At 46.8% G+C, this 14193-nt stretch overlaps 1 protein-coding gene across 6 annotated transcripts in view; it reads left to right on the top strand.

Annotated features, from left to right (window-relative positions):
- The window catches only part of TSPAN4 (tetraspanin 4), a 381566-nt gene that overhangs the window by 172101 nt on the left and 195272 nt on the right, over positions 1-14193 (top strand). The window contains exon 1 of one of the 6 annotated variants that reach the window (XM_030451173.1): positions 13978-14049. The exons of the other annotated variants lie outside the window; for them this stretch is intronic. The gene's annotated coding sequence lies outside the window, so the exon portion shown is untranslated. Of the gene's footprint in view, positions 1-13977; positions 14050-14193 lie in introns of those variants that run through there. 6 annotated transcript variants of the gene reach the window in all.

Here is a 14193-nt window from a genome sequence, read left to right as displayed (position 1 = left end):
TTGGAGAGATGCCCCTCCTTGATTCCATCCATCAAATTCCTCAAAAAGACCCCTCAGGAAGATGTCCTGCTGGGATTAAGCAAGGCTCAGCTCTTTCCTTTGATCCCAGCTTCAGTTATTGATCCTCTGTCGTACAGAAACCATTTGGCTTCCCCAGGTGAAGAGCATCTTGTCTCAGGTACCATCCTGGTGCCCTCTGCTCAGAGCCAAGGGCAGGAGCAAAGCTGGCAAACCCCCAAAAGTGGCAGCTTTGAGCTATCCCACTAAAAGCTACTCTGAAAAGTTCAGGGATAGCTGCGTGTGGAGGGGATTCCCAGCTGGGAGGCAGCCCTGGGTAAATATGAAATATTCTGCCTGGATTTACCTGGGAAGCTGAGGAGCAGCTGAAGGATGGAGATGCTACACTGAGGGAATGGCAAAAAAAAAAAGCAAAATTACAAAAAAAAAAAAAAAAAAAAAAAAAAAAGCTTTCTTAGTTTTCCTCTCTGGAAAGGCTGAAATGCTGAAAAATGTTTTAGGTTAGGCACTGCTGTGGTTAAAAAGAGGTTTTCTGGTAAGGAAGGCACCTGCTACAAGTCATACAAGCTAAGGAGTATTTCTTACATGCACCGTTCAAAACTGAGCCTCCTGGAGAAAAAAAAGTAGATGTGTGTTTTGGGTTTAGTTGTCTCTTGAATGCTGCATATGTGATTCCAGTTAGCATTTGTTACACTATATATATGTGTGTATATATATACATTTATATATATATATTATATACATATTATGTATTACAATATAGGTATTTGATCCTCTGTTTCCTTCCAGTTTGAGTTCTGAGGAACCAGACTAGAAGCAGCTACATGAATGTAGTAATACAGGAGATTTATTAGTTGTTTCAAGAGGTGTTGTGACATTTCATGTTTATATGTGTTTTACACAGATTGCTGACATTTTAGCTGTTGATGTAGGAGAGTGTAATAGAGAGGGGGTAAGAGACAAAATTAAGAGGGAAAAACCACGCTGTGATACAGGGAGGAATTTAGGGAGAGTCTCTCCAGAAGAATTTCTGAAAGAAACCCCTGATTTGATGCGTTTTGCATTAAATGACAAGTACCACATGGCAGTAAAAGAAGCCCAAATTGAAGGTAAACACCTAGGAGGTGGGCTTCAGAATTCAAAATGCTGGCATTTTCTGTTGCTGATTTAACATTTCAGTCATGCAGGGACTTTCTGGGTAGGATGAAGCTTTCCTGTTAGCACCAGCACCACCTGAGTGTCCTCCCATTCTCCACCAAAGTGAGGGCCCTTCATATCAGAACCTTAATTGGTTTCAGCAGCTGCAGCTCTGTTTGGCCATGCATTCAGAGAACTTATATATTAAAAATCTATGTTGCAAGGGCTTGAGTTCCTGAAGGAAAGCAGCTGTAAGGCAGAGGAACATTAGCACAGTATCCTTTTCCAGCAGGAGCTCAGAGCAAATGCTTTAGGAAATGGTAGAAGTAAGAAATATTGGGATAGTTCTTGAGTGACATGGCTGTAACCAGGAGCTGTTGAGCAATAAAAGGAGGCAACTGGGCTGTGAAGGGATCCAGCAGAATTCCTGTGAGGAAGGGCTGAGGGAGCTGGGGGTGTTGAGGCTGGAGAAGAGGAGGCTCAGGGGAGACCTCATCACTCTCTGCAACTCCCTGAAAGGAGGTTGGAGCCAGGGGGGGGTCGGGCTCTGCTCCCAGGCAACTCTCAGCAAGACAAGAGGGCAGGGTCTCAAGTTGTGCCAGGGGAGGTTTAGGTTGGAGATGAGAAAGAATTTCTTTCTGGAGAGGGTGATCAGGCATTGGAATGGGCTGCCCAGGGAAGTAGTGGATTCTCCGTGTCTGGAGATCTTTCCAAAGAGCCTGGATGTGGCACTGAGTGCCATGGGCTGGGAACCACGGGGGGAGTGGATCAAGGGTTGGACTTGGTGATCTCTGAGGTCCCTTCCAACCCAGCCCATTCTATAATTCTATTCCATGGCACTGCCTGCAGGTATCCAGAACAAATTCCCTGTCCCTGTGCTTAAAGTCCCCCTGAAGTTTCACAGCAAGGTCTTAGAGTTCCTCCTCCATCCCTTCCGACCTCTGTCATCTGAATTTATCACCCCCACTCTGCCCAACTACATTTCAGCTGGAAAATAAGCAAATTTTATTGGCTTACATTTATTTTGTGCAGCAATTACTCAATTTCATACAAACCCACAAGAACGACGAAGAAGGCAACCCAGTGAGCTCTCCATATGTCAAAAGTGGAAAGAAGAAGGAGAAATAAGGGGTGATGGGAGCAGGAGACTTTTCTGAGAGGTGTGCAGGAGGATGTTTGCTGGTCTGGTCCATGCTCCAGAGGGATGTGCTGCTTCCCAGGGACTTGCATCCCTTGTAAGTCACTGAAAACCTCCCCAGACTTGGACATCCCACTGCCTGTAACCCACTCTGCTCTTTGCCATGGGCTCCATGGGGCCAGGGGCAGCCCGTGAAGAAGGATTGCAGATCCTTGGGAGCAGCAGTGAAGGACTTGGGAGCACGGATCCTTTTTGCCATCAGTGCTCCTGGTCGAAGGGAAAAGGCTTGAAAGGCCAAATTGCATTGAGAAAATCAAGAAATGGTTATGGGGTGGTGGCACAGCCAGGGCTTTGGCTTCCTAGACCATGGGGCTCTGAGGAGCCTGGGTTAATTGTTCAGGGAAAAGTGAGAGCATCTTTGGAGGGCTTTCAACTCGAGTTGCTGGGGCAGGAGATCCTCAGTCCATCCCACTGCCACCACTTTGAAGCCAAATGCCAGTAAGAGATGCCCTGAGCCTGGGGAAGGATCCCAGGCTGGCAGGAGAACACCTGGAATGAAGGAGAATGCAATCCCAGGCAGTGAGGCAACTTCACTGGGGGGTCCAAAATGAGCAGGAGGTGTCAGAAAGGTTGATTCCTGCAGGGCTGTGATGTGCTGGGCAGCACTGAGATGGGGGCTGTGCCTGGAGTGCAGTGATGGATGGGTGTGAGCTCTTTAGGAAGGGGGGGACAAGGAGACCAATGACCAGAGAGTCCCCAGAACTCTGCCTGGGGATGGATGAGGGACCCTTGTGGTTCAGGGTTAAAGTGTGAGCAGGGTGAGCCAGCAGATGAAGCCCTCTCCAGGCAGAGAGGAGCAACCTCCCCTTCTCAGGCCATGGGCTCCATGGGGGATTTCAGGGACCTCAGCATCTCCTGCAGGGACAACCCAGCAATCCAGCCAGGGACTTCCTGGGATGCATTGGTGACAATTTCTTTCTCCAAGGGGTAGAGGAGCTAACTAGAAAGCCTTGCTATGCTGGACCTGTCCTCACTGACAAGGATTGTGTGCTGGTGGAGGATAACTTGAAGCTTAAGGGCAGTTTTGGCTGCAGTGATCATAAAATGTTGGAATTTAGGATCCTTGGAGCAACAAGGAGGGCGTGCAGCAAACTCAGTACCCTGGACTTAAGAAGAGCAGATTTTGACCTCTTTAGAGACCTGCTTGGTAGGGAGGGTATCATGGGATAAAATCCTGGAGGGGAGGCTTGCTGATATCCAAGGATCCCAGGTTGGATGGGGCTTTGAGCAACTTGATCCAGTGAAAGGGGTCCTATCCCATGCAGGGGTGGTGGAACAAGGTGATCTGTAAGGTCCTAGCCAACCAAAATCGTTTTATAATTCTATGATTCTAATTATTTAGAAACAAATCAGCCAATATTAAGGCTCTCAGCTAGCCTCAGGTGTTGCTGCTCCCAGTTTTAGACACTGCTCAGGCCATCCCTCAGCATCACTACATGAACCAGTGTAGTTCAGCAGGGAAAAATGATGAGGATTTCCTACCTGGTGTTGGCAGTCTCCAAGGGAGCCTGTTTAAAAATTCCTGGAGATTATCTTGACTCTTCACCTCCTGGTTTTAAAAAAGTTCAAAGCTTGCTGAATAAGGTGTTAAAACCAGAAGGAATTACCAGACAACCTCAGGGTTTTGTTAGTGCAGAGCTTTTTTTCCATCTTTGAATTCGGTTTGGTTGGATGCAGGGAGAACCATAAATACTCTGCTGGGAAGGGATGGAGTTTGTACCAACCTTTTCCTCTTTTTTTGGCTGAGCAAATAACCTAAGGAAGTGTCTACTCTTGAAGTGCTGAGCATGGGGTGGGCAGCAAACACATGCTTTCTATTTTTTGGGGTGAAAAGTGATTGAAACTGTGAAGCTACTTGCACAGAGCTTTCCTTGGGTAGATTCTCTCTTGGCTGATGGCATTTCTGGTGTCCAAGTGCAGATTAAAGGGACTTCTGGAGAGTCAGCTCACTGCAGGAATAGCAGCAGGCTGTTCACTGAGGATAATCTGTCCCAGAGAGATGAATTCCCAGCACCAGCATTTCTTCCACTTTATTTCCCAGGGCACAAGGCTGGAGTGGCTCAGCCTGCCAGACATGAGAACCTTCTACCTCTCCTGTAGTTGTTTAACACCTTTTCTGAGCTTCAGCTCATTGATGTCAGATCTGACCCACTTCAGGTATGCTCCAGCTTCTTCTACACACTCTGATTGTGCTTCAGGGGTTTTCCTTGTGCTCTGCCAGCACCGTCTCCATGGGCTCAGGGCAGGCTGGCAGCCCCAGCTCTTGCTTAGGAAAGATGCAGAGCCAGGCAGGATGCTGCTGGGAGTGCTCAGCTGGGAGTGAGCTGAGGAATATTCCTTACTTTTTCACAAATGAGTGTTTTCATCGTGTTTTCATCATGGCAGTTGGCCTTTCTGGGCAAAATTTGCCTCTCAGTTGCTTGTAGCACTAAGGTTCATCTGGGTGCTATTGGTTCCATTGCAGCTCTTCTTGGGAGGGACCTTGTAGGCTCTGCTGCCCCTAAAATCCTCTGGTAAACTGGGTGGGTGATGGCATCTGCTGCTTAATGGTGCCCATAAATGCCTTCCCATGAGCTTGGCAGCCTTGCCCTTTGCAGACTGTTTCACGATCCTGAAAACTCTGGGTGGCAGGGACCATTTTTTAACCTAAGATGTGATAGTGTTGAGCTGTTAATTCTTGCCTAGGCCTCCAGATGCTTCCCCAGGTTAAGGACTATTAATGGATATTTTGTCAGTAGCTCTGTCAGCTTTGTGTCATGCCTGTTGTGTTTTAACCCTGTGTTTCTGAGAAATGCCTGCAGTTGTTTTAAATGGTCTAAAAAGTGGAAGAGCAACTAAAGTCAGTGAGTCTGCTGGTTCTTGGTCACTTGGACTCCTTATGTATGTCCAGCTAGGCACCTGCTTGTGGCCTGTTCTCTGCCAGAGTTCTTCTGTATTGTGCTGAAAATAGTTGAGTTTGTAAAAAACCTCATCAGTCCTTTTTTATTATTATTTATTCCTCTGCAATATGATCAGATTGCATTTTTATTTCTGCAGTACTCATAGAATCCTGGATGTTGAAGACAGAACAGGTATAAAAGTTTCCAGTGGTCAGTGCTCTCTGTATAAACTAGAAAGCTTAGTTCAGGTGTCTGGCTCTGATTTGTTATTAATTAAAGATATTAATTAAAGATATGAATTAAAGATATTAATTAAAATTTTGTTATTAATTATATATTTCTGGATGTTCTCTATAAAATCCCACTGTTCTCTTTTGGGGTTTTTTTGTGTGTGTTGTTTGGTTTGGTTTGGTTTGGTTTGGTTTGTTGGTTTTTGTTGGGGTTTTTTTGTTTTGTTTTGTTTTGTTTTGTTTTGTTTTTTTGGAGTTGCCTTGGAGTTGTGTTTTTTCCTTAAAACCTGCAGTGGTTTTTGTTTGTGTCAGCTGAAACTGTGATCCCAGATCTCTGAAGTGGAGGCTGGGGCTGGTGGGGCACAGCCCAAGCTGCATTGCCACTCACTGCTCCGAGCTCATCTGATCTCCTGCAGCAAAGCATTTCTGAGGAATTTCTAATTTTGACAGCTGGGATCAGATGTCTGACTTCTGAAGGCTGCCTGCTGCCAGGGGCTGAGCTGCTTTGTCCTGTTGATAGCAACTGGGGAGCTGAAAAACCAGACCAAATGCCAGGGACCTTTGCAGCTGAGCTGGCCAGGCTCAGGGGGGGGAGGTTTAGGGGAAAGCTTTAGGAATTTTATGGGGCTGCTCGGGGGTAAAAATAGCTCTGGGTTGCTGATGGCTGCATTCCAGGGCTGGAGGCTGAAATGGTGAATCAGGGCTGAGGTCTTGGTGTGGGCAGGACCCAGCTGTGAGAGGTCCCAGAGGCAGAGGAGGAATCAGGGAGCTGAGATGAGTCCAAGCCCAGCTCCAGTGATTCTCTGGGAGGGACCCGTGTTGCTTGTGCACCCTCAGCAAGGTATTGTGCATTTATATTTTGCTTTCCAGCAGGAGTAGAGTTACCTGAGAGTGAGTACTTACAAATCTACTGAGCCATTACAACTTTCCCACTAACCAAAGATGACTTGAAAAGGGCAAATCCATCTGCACAGAGACCTGGAGCTTCCCACCTTGGAAGCTTTCAGGGACCTGGGATGGTTGGGAGGCTGTGCTGCTCATTCCCACCTCAACACTTCTTTTGATTTTTGCATGGCAGGGTTTTTTTCCAGAGGTTTTCCAGCCTGGAAATTCCTGGGCATTTAAATAAATAATCAGTCTTTCACAGCCTTCCTGCAATGTTTGTTTGGTTTGGGTTGGTTTTTTTTAATGGATGCTTAACTCAAAGATCTCTCCAAAGCTTCCAACCCAGCCAGCATTATTATATGGCAAAAATTCAGCTTTAAATCCTGTTTTGACAAATTTCAGATGAATTTATTCTCAGTGGTTTGAAATAGGGCACAAGCTCAGGAAAGATTGAATTTGATATTTACAGCAAAGTTGTAACCAACCTAGGAAAGCACTAAACAAACCCCTTCTTGTTTGCTTGGTTTTTTAATTATTTTTTGGTCCTTGAGACACTTCACATCCATATCCTTCAAGCCATTGCTAGTAGGACCTTGGGAGATTCCTGAAGTTTTTTTGCCATGGAATAACTCTATGCTCCAGAGCACATTGCTGGGAGCATCCCTGCCAGCTGAGTCTGCAGATTGTTCCAGTAGTGCCCAGGGCAAAACTCTGCAAATCCACCCCTGGTGACCTTGCAGCCAGGCCCAGTCAAGTGAATTTATCTCATTTATCTGCTTTTATTTTTTTTTTTTTTTTGCAGGTCCTGGGCTGCAGGCTCACAGGGTTGTCTGAGCCTCTCAGTGTCTCTGTGCACAGCTGCAGACATTTGGCTTTTGCTCTGCTGGCATTTTCCACCTAACACAGGCACCTCCAGCTCTGCTGGCCCCAGGTACTGCTGGATGGGTTTGTGTTAGGAGAGTTTGATAGTTTAGCACCCTGCAGGGGTGGTTTTGCTAAAAATCTAGTTAAAAAAAAAACAAACCCCCCAAAAAACCCAAAACAAAACCTAGAGCTATTCGTGCCTTGCTTTTTTCCTCTCCTAGTGCCCTGGCAAGATTGCTGCCCTCAGCTGTCCTGGGGTTCAGGGCTGAGAATCTTGTTTTCAGATTCATCTGCTGCATGGTGAGGCTGAGCTGTAACAGGTCACAGGAGGGGATTTGGGAGACTTTTTGTGGAAAGTGAAATGCATCTTGCTCTAAGGTGAGGAGTAGGTCTGAAGAGGTCAAAGTAGTTCCATGTGGTGAGCAAGGTCAGTGAGGTGTTAGGTACAGTTATAGGATGATTTGCAAACATCAGGGAATTTAAAGTCTATTTTGGTTTGGTTTACTTGAGCCATCTTGGTGTGTGAGGCACTTTTCCTGAGTCCAGGACTGGGATTCTCTTTCAGCCTTGCTGATGGAATTGAGTCACCTATTTTCTTGCTTTTCAGTTCCCAGTCTGTATAATGAGGATAATTTTCCACCAGAGGTGTTATGGGGATAAGAACTCCCATGAATATCAGTGCTAATGCACTTATTGCACATTGAAAGCTGCCAAATTACTGCCAGTGCTCCATCCCACTTCCAAACCAAGCCTTTTGTGTTCCTCTCTCTGATGCCATTTTACAAAGGATTCCAAGAGTTGTCTGGAGCCTGAGGAGCAGAGCAGCTGCTCTCATCCTGTGTCCTGTGCCCTTCCTTCCTCTGTGTCCCTTTTGGGAGGTTGAGGAGGAGTCGGAGCTGTGATTCAGGACACCAGAGGAGGCAGGAGCACTGCACAAAAAGAGGTGAATGGGTATTTTCCACAAGTGACATGGCCCAACACCAAAACCTGTCCTCAGCTGGGGTATAGTTCTGATCTTTTGGAGCTGCAGTTGAAAGCTGTGGATCAGCTGGACCATAAGAACGTGAGAAAGTCCTTTCTAAATGCAGCACTTTCCCTAATGCCATTTTTACCTGCTGGGGATAAAGCAAAGGGAGGTACCCTCAGCATCCAGGCAGTGGTCTCAGATATTGGGTGCCCTTTGTGGTAGGAATTACATCTCAAACTCCCAGGATTTAATTATCCTGGGAAACCTATTTAGAGAGCTGAGCTGCACCTATGGTACCAAGGGAAAACTCTTCTGAATGTAGCTCAGACCCCAGTTCACAAATGATTTTAAAAATACTGCCTTGGACTTGGAAAGCTTTTGCATTCACATCCACGTTGCTGCAAGTACCTTTCAGTCCTGATTGGATTTTCTGGAGGACTGGGAAACAGAGAAGATTTATTTGGTAGTCAAAATGATCTTGACAAATTGGAGCCACAGCCTGAAAAAATGGGTAAAATGGCTGTGTATTTATTCTGAGAAATAATCAGCTGCCTAAAGACAAGGAGGCCTCTAGGAGGAGATCTGGGTGTTACTATTGCTCACAAGGTGAATTTAAATCAGGAAAGTTGGGATGCTGTGTTGCTTCAAAAGGCAAAGCCATTTGGCAATGCAGGACTTGAAGATTTCACCCATGAGACCTGTGAAATGGTCTCCTTAGTGCAGGCTCAGCTGGGATGGAGTTCAGATTCTTGGAGCTGCAATTGAAAGCTGTGGAACAAGTGGAGAATTTGAGGTGGGTGCAGTGAGAAGGAGCAAGGAAAAACCAAATCTAAAGGGAACATCCCATGAATTGGAGTTTGTTGGTAGAGAAGAGATGGCTCAGGGTACTGAACAACATTTTGCAATGTGTCAATGAGGAAGGGAAGCACAGAGGGCACTGGGCTTCAGTCACAAAGATTCAGGTTTGCTAAGAGAGGAAGTGTCTGGGGTGACAGATATGACAAAGTTCTGCTGCCATCCCTGTGGTCTTGTCAAGTCTCCTCCAGTTCTGAGTCTGAAATTCTGCAGAATTTGAGCTGGAAACCCAACAGCCCAACTCTGCAGATCGGAATTCCTGCAGCTGGGCAGAGGGAAGGGCTGGGTGGGATTGTGAAATTCTGCCAGTGGTGAAGAGCAGGGAGCCAGGAGGCAGAGCTGGCTGCTTATCCTCACTTTTTGATGGCACAAATCACTGGAATTGTAAGATGTTAAATGCAAACCAGGGAAGGACTTTTTCCCACCGTGTTGGGTTAACCTGAGGAACTTCTTGCTGCTTGATGTGTTTGGGATCAAAAGCAACCTGACAATCTTATGCCAACAGATCTGTCAAAAGCGTTAAAGCAGAAATGTACCAGTTTCAGCTCAGGAATTTCTTGAGACCCGTGTTGCTGGAGGCCAGGACTGGATGCCAGGGAGGCTACTGCTCTGTTTTTTACACTCTTGGTACATGAAAGTGGTGGCTGTCAGGTTTTGAAGGGAGAGCTGGGTCCAAAATTTATTGAAGGAGGGTTTTGTCTTTCCCTGGAAAAAGAGGCATCCACATGCCTGGCAGTCAGCACATTTCAAATAACCTTGTGCCTGCTGGGAGCTGAGAAGAGCCCTGACCAGGAGAAGTTCTGTTCCCATCTGGAAAGCGTTCTGTCCTCTCTCCCAGCTCAGGCTGAGAAGTGCAGGGGAACAGCTGGGGTGGGATGGGAAGAGGCAGGAAAAATTCAGCCCCAGGCATCAGGCATTCTCAGATCTCCTCTGGGAATTTCAGGGCATGAGCTTCCGAAGTTATTCCCTGCCAGGACTGTGCTGGGAAGGAGCAAGTATTTACTGTCCAGGGTAACTTAGGAAGCCCCATCATGAAAGGCATTTCTGGGTACAAAGCTTGGCAGAGTTGGAGGAGGAATTGCAGATAGCCAAGAGGTCATGTAAAAACTGCAGAAATGCTGTGTGTCACATAAAATTGCCCTGGCTTTAGCCAGATGATCTTCTGAATCATCCCAAAATAGCATCTGGAGCTGCCAGGCTGTTGGGATTAGGTGGTGTGAGGGGATGGCTCTGGGGACCTGATGTGCCAGGAGGTGCCATGCAGACAGCAGCTCCTGGTGCTGCTCTGCCTGTGAGATCCCCCCCTGCCAGCATGGTGCTGACAAGCATAAAATATGAATTTTTACCTCTGGGGCAAAGAATACAAAGTGTTGGCAGAAGAGGATTGAGTGCAAGGGCAAATGCTGTCACCATAGCAGGATTTAAGCACCTGTGGTCATGTACAGCTTGTTCCAGAATAGGATCTGAGGGGTCACAGCCTGATAGAGAACAATGTTTAGGGGCAGACGATGTGCACATTGATTTTAAACTAGGAAAGAGGTACAATATGTCATAGAATCATAGAATCATAGAACTGGCTGGGTTGGAAGGGACCTCAGAGATCCCCAAGTCCAACCCTTGATCCACTCCCCCCGTGGTTCCCAGCCCATGGCACTCAGTGCCACATCCAGGCTCTTTGGAAAGATCTCCAGACACGGAGAATCCACTACTTCCCTGGGCAGCCCATTCCAATGCCTGATCACCCTCTCCAGAAAGAAATTCTTTCTCATCTCCAACCTAAACCTCCCCTGGCACAACTTGAGACCCTGCCCTCTTGTCTTGCTGAGAGTTGCCTGGGAAAAGAGCCCAACCCCCCCCTGGCTCCAACCTCCTTTCAGGGAGTTGGAGAGAGTGATGAGGTCTCCCCTGAGCCTCCTCTTCTCCAGCCTCAACACCCCCAGCTCCCTCAGCCCTTCCTCACAGCAATTCTGCTGGATCCCTTCACAGCCTCCTTGCTCTTCTCTGGACCTGCTCCAGCACCTCAATCTCCTTCCTTGAACTTCCTGAGGGGCCCAGAACTGGACACAGGACTCAAGCTGTGGCCTCACCAGGGCTGAGCACAGGGGCAGAATCCCTTCCCTGGACCTGCTGGCCACGCTGTTCCTGAGCCAGCCCAGGATGCCATTGGCCTTCTTGGCCACCTGGGCACACTGCTGGCTCCTCTTCAGCTTCCTGGCAATCCAGACTCCCAGGTCCCTTTCTGCCACTCTGTGCCCAGCCTGGAGCTCCCCATGGGGTTGTTGTGGCCAAAGTGCAGGACCCGGCACTTGGAATGTTGAACCTCATCCCCTTGGGATCATCCCAACTCTCCAGTCTGTCCAGGTCCCTCTGCAGAGCCCTCCTGCCTTCCAGCTGATCCACACTCCCCCCAGCTTGGTGTCATCTGTGAATTTGCTGATGATGGACTCAATCCCCTCATCTAAATCATCAATGAAGATATTGAACAGCACTGGGCCCAACACTGGTCCCTGGGGAACACCAGGATGTCCCCATGTCCACATGTGAAGTCCTAGGACCAACAACATGCAGGCTGGTTTTGACCCAGTAGGGTGTACTCTGATATGGAAGTGTCATCTGTTTCTAGAGCACAGAGCAAAAAGATTGAACACTCAGAACAAAAAGATTGGCTTTAAGATTTGGAAAGGTGTTGTTGTGTAAGCTCTTTTCTTAGGAAGCTAAAGATCCCTTTATAAGTCTGGAACAAAACTATAAGGTGCAAGAGACCTCTGAGGGCTGGCTGCATGGTAGGGCAGTTGTACTCTGCCTAGAGTAATGGTTGGAAATCACTGTTTCAGGTTAAAAAAATTATAGGTGTGTGGAATCCTCCTCAAAACTTCTGTTAATGAATTTCTAGGTGTTGTCTCAAAATCCTTTGCTCTGGTTTTCTAACATGATACCTTTGCAGGCAAAGCCAAAGCTTTGTCTTAAACCCATCATCTACAGACCCTGACAAAAACGATGACTCTAATGAAACCCAGTAGAAGAAAACATCACTTTAACTTTTTTTTTCAGTAGATCTCACTGCAGATGATTCCCAAATAATTTTCTAAGCCCTCTGCCTTGGCACCATCCCTTTCCAAAGAGGCTCTCCATGGTAGGCATGACAATGAATTACCACCAAAGCTCTTTTTTCACCACCCAACCAATGCAGACATGGGCCAAGAGACACAGCCAAGGAGCCCCTCATTCACTGCTTGCTTAATCTCACCTTTTAGAAGTATTTTTAAAATCCCAATTGATTTGAGTGCTCTCATGAGTCAGATAGAAGCCCAGTCCTAGTGCAGAGGTCTTGGGAAGGAAGCCCCAGGCTTGTGATCAGGGAGAACTGATGCTGCACAGGAGGAGTTTTTATCCTGTGCAGAACTTCAAGCAGGCTGCAAGCCAATTAAAATAATGTTTTTTTATTTAATGCCTGTAGTGGGACCTCCTCAAATTCTGCTTGACTCAACCTCCTGTGCCCAAGCTGGCCCATTCCTGTCCTTACCCCCTGGATCCGTTCTGGACCATCTCTACAGGAATGACAGAACCTGCCAGGGGCTGGAAAATCCCCAACCTTTTTCAGTAGCAACTTTGCATTTGCTTTTTGTATTCTGAAGAGGCAAAGCAGTCAGATAAGGAACTGAATAACAACCTTTTATGTTTCTGCCAGTTCCTGGCCTTAAAGAAAAATCACCCTAGAGGTTGATGGAAGGGAAAAAAATAAGAGTAAAAAAAAAAAAAAGAAAACATTTTGATGCAGCACTTTTAATTCCCTTGGTAGTCTTTGTGGAAGTGACAAATAAGCCCTGAGGGTTTGGAATCTATATTGGATGTTGCAAATACCTTGCAATGAATATTCCAGTGGTTATTCTACTGTAGTTATTTCTGAAGGCCCAATCAAATTTTTCTGCAGGATGTCATGCTTGGTGCACATGAATTCCTTCTGAACTTTTGCTCTGCTTTGTTGCAATGGAATTTTTCTGCAGCAGAATGTCCCTTCCTGGCATTGAGCTAATAATATGTGAATGTATATATGTGTTTCCATTTATTATGTGTTCCCATTATTATTACAGCAGGAATAATACAAGTGATAATTGTGAAGCATATGTCAGGTTGTTTGTTTTCTTTCTTTCCCCAGAGCTGTATTTAATGGTGTTTTAAATACAGCAAATTTCTGCTCACAATGAAGAACAGCTTCCTTCCCTCAGTGAAACACCAGGGAATTCTTTCTTATATTATTCAGATTTCTGCAAAGTTTATTTGGAGTTGTTTGTCCCCCAGAGCTCTTTTATTGGTGCCTATCCCAAAGCAGAAGTGGTTGGTCAGATGTGGGGATGGGATGTCCAGGCACATCTCTGCAGAGCTGTGCTTTGCTTTAGGGAGCAATGCCTGGGACATCCCCAGCAGCAGAATTAACACTTCCCCAGAGTTCCTGGGATTGCTGAGAAATGCTGAAGCCTTTGGGTTGCTCCGGGAGGGGATGGGAAGCTCTGGGTGCTCTGTGGGAGGGCAGGAGGCTGTGCTGACAAACCAGCTGGAAAAGGTGGACTTGTCAGCTCTGCTTTGTTAAGGATTAAGTGAAAAAAACCACAAAACCCCAAAAAACCCAAACAAAACAACAACAAAAAAACCAAACCAAAAACAAAACAAACAAAAAACCCCAAAACAAACAAACAAACAAAAAAACAACCAACCCAGGAGTGCCCTGTCTGTGACTGGTGTAGGGGAGCAGATGTGGGACACTTTGTCCCCGTGGGAGATGGGAGCACAAGTTCAGTGTGAAGGAGCCATCTGGAAAGCAGAGTGGAGGACACTTGGGCAGGGATGAGGGGTGAATAGGGATTTTTTTTTTCCAGTTGAAGTGCTGCCAAGCCAGTGGTGCTGTCAGCAGAGCTTGGACATTTGCATCCTTCCCTTGGCAGGCAGCGTGCTGCTGGACCAGCATCCCCCACCAAGGGCTTGGCTTTCCCACCCTGAGCTCCTGATGCCTCCTGACAGGTGAGCAGCAAGATTTCCTGAGGTTTTGTGTCTGCCTGAACTTGGGAATGGTGTCTTTGGGTAGCTGGAGGTGGAGGTAGCCAGGTTTTGGAATAAAGGAGCCAGGAGCAGGTGTGCTGGTGCTGAGGTGAGGAATGGCTAAGA

Source organism: Calypte anna, chromosome 5 (assembly GCF_003957555.1).
Source record: "Calypte anna isolate BGI_N300 chromosome 5, bCalAnn1_v1.p, whole genome shotgun sequence".
NCBI classification, from domain to species: domain Eukaryota; kingdom Metazoa; phylum Chordata; class Aves; order Apodiformes; family Trochilidae; genus Calypte; species Calypte anna.
This window is presented reverse-complemented; position numbering and strand designations above follow the sequence as displayed.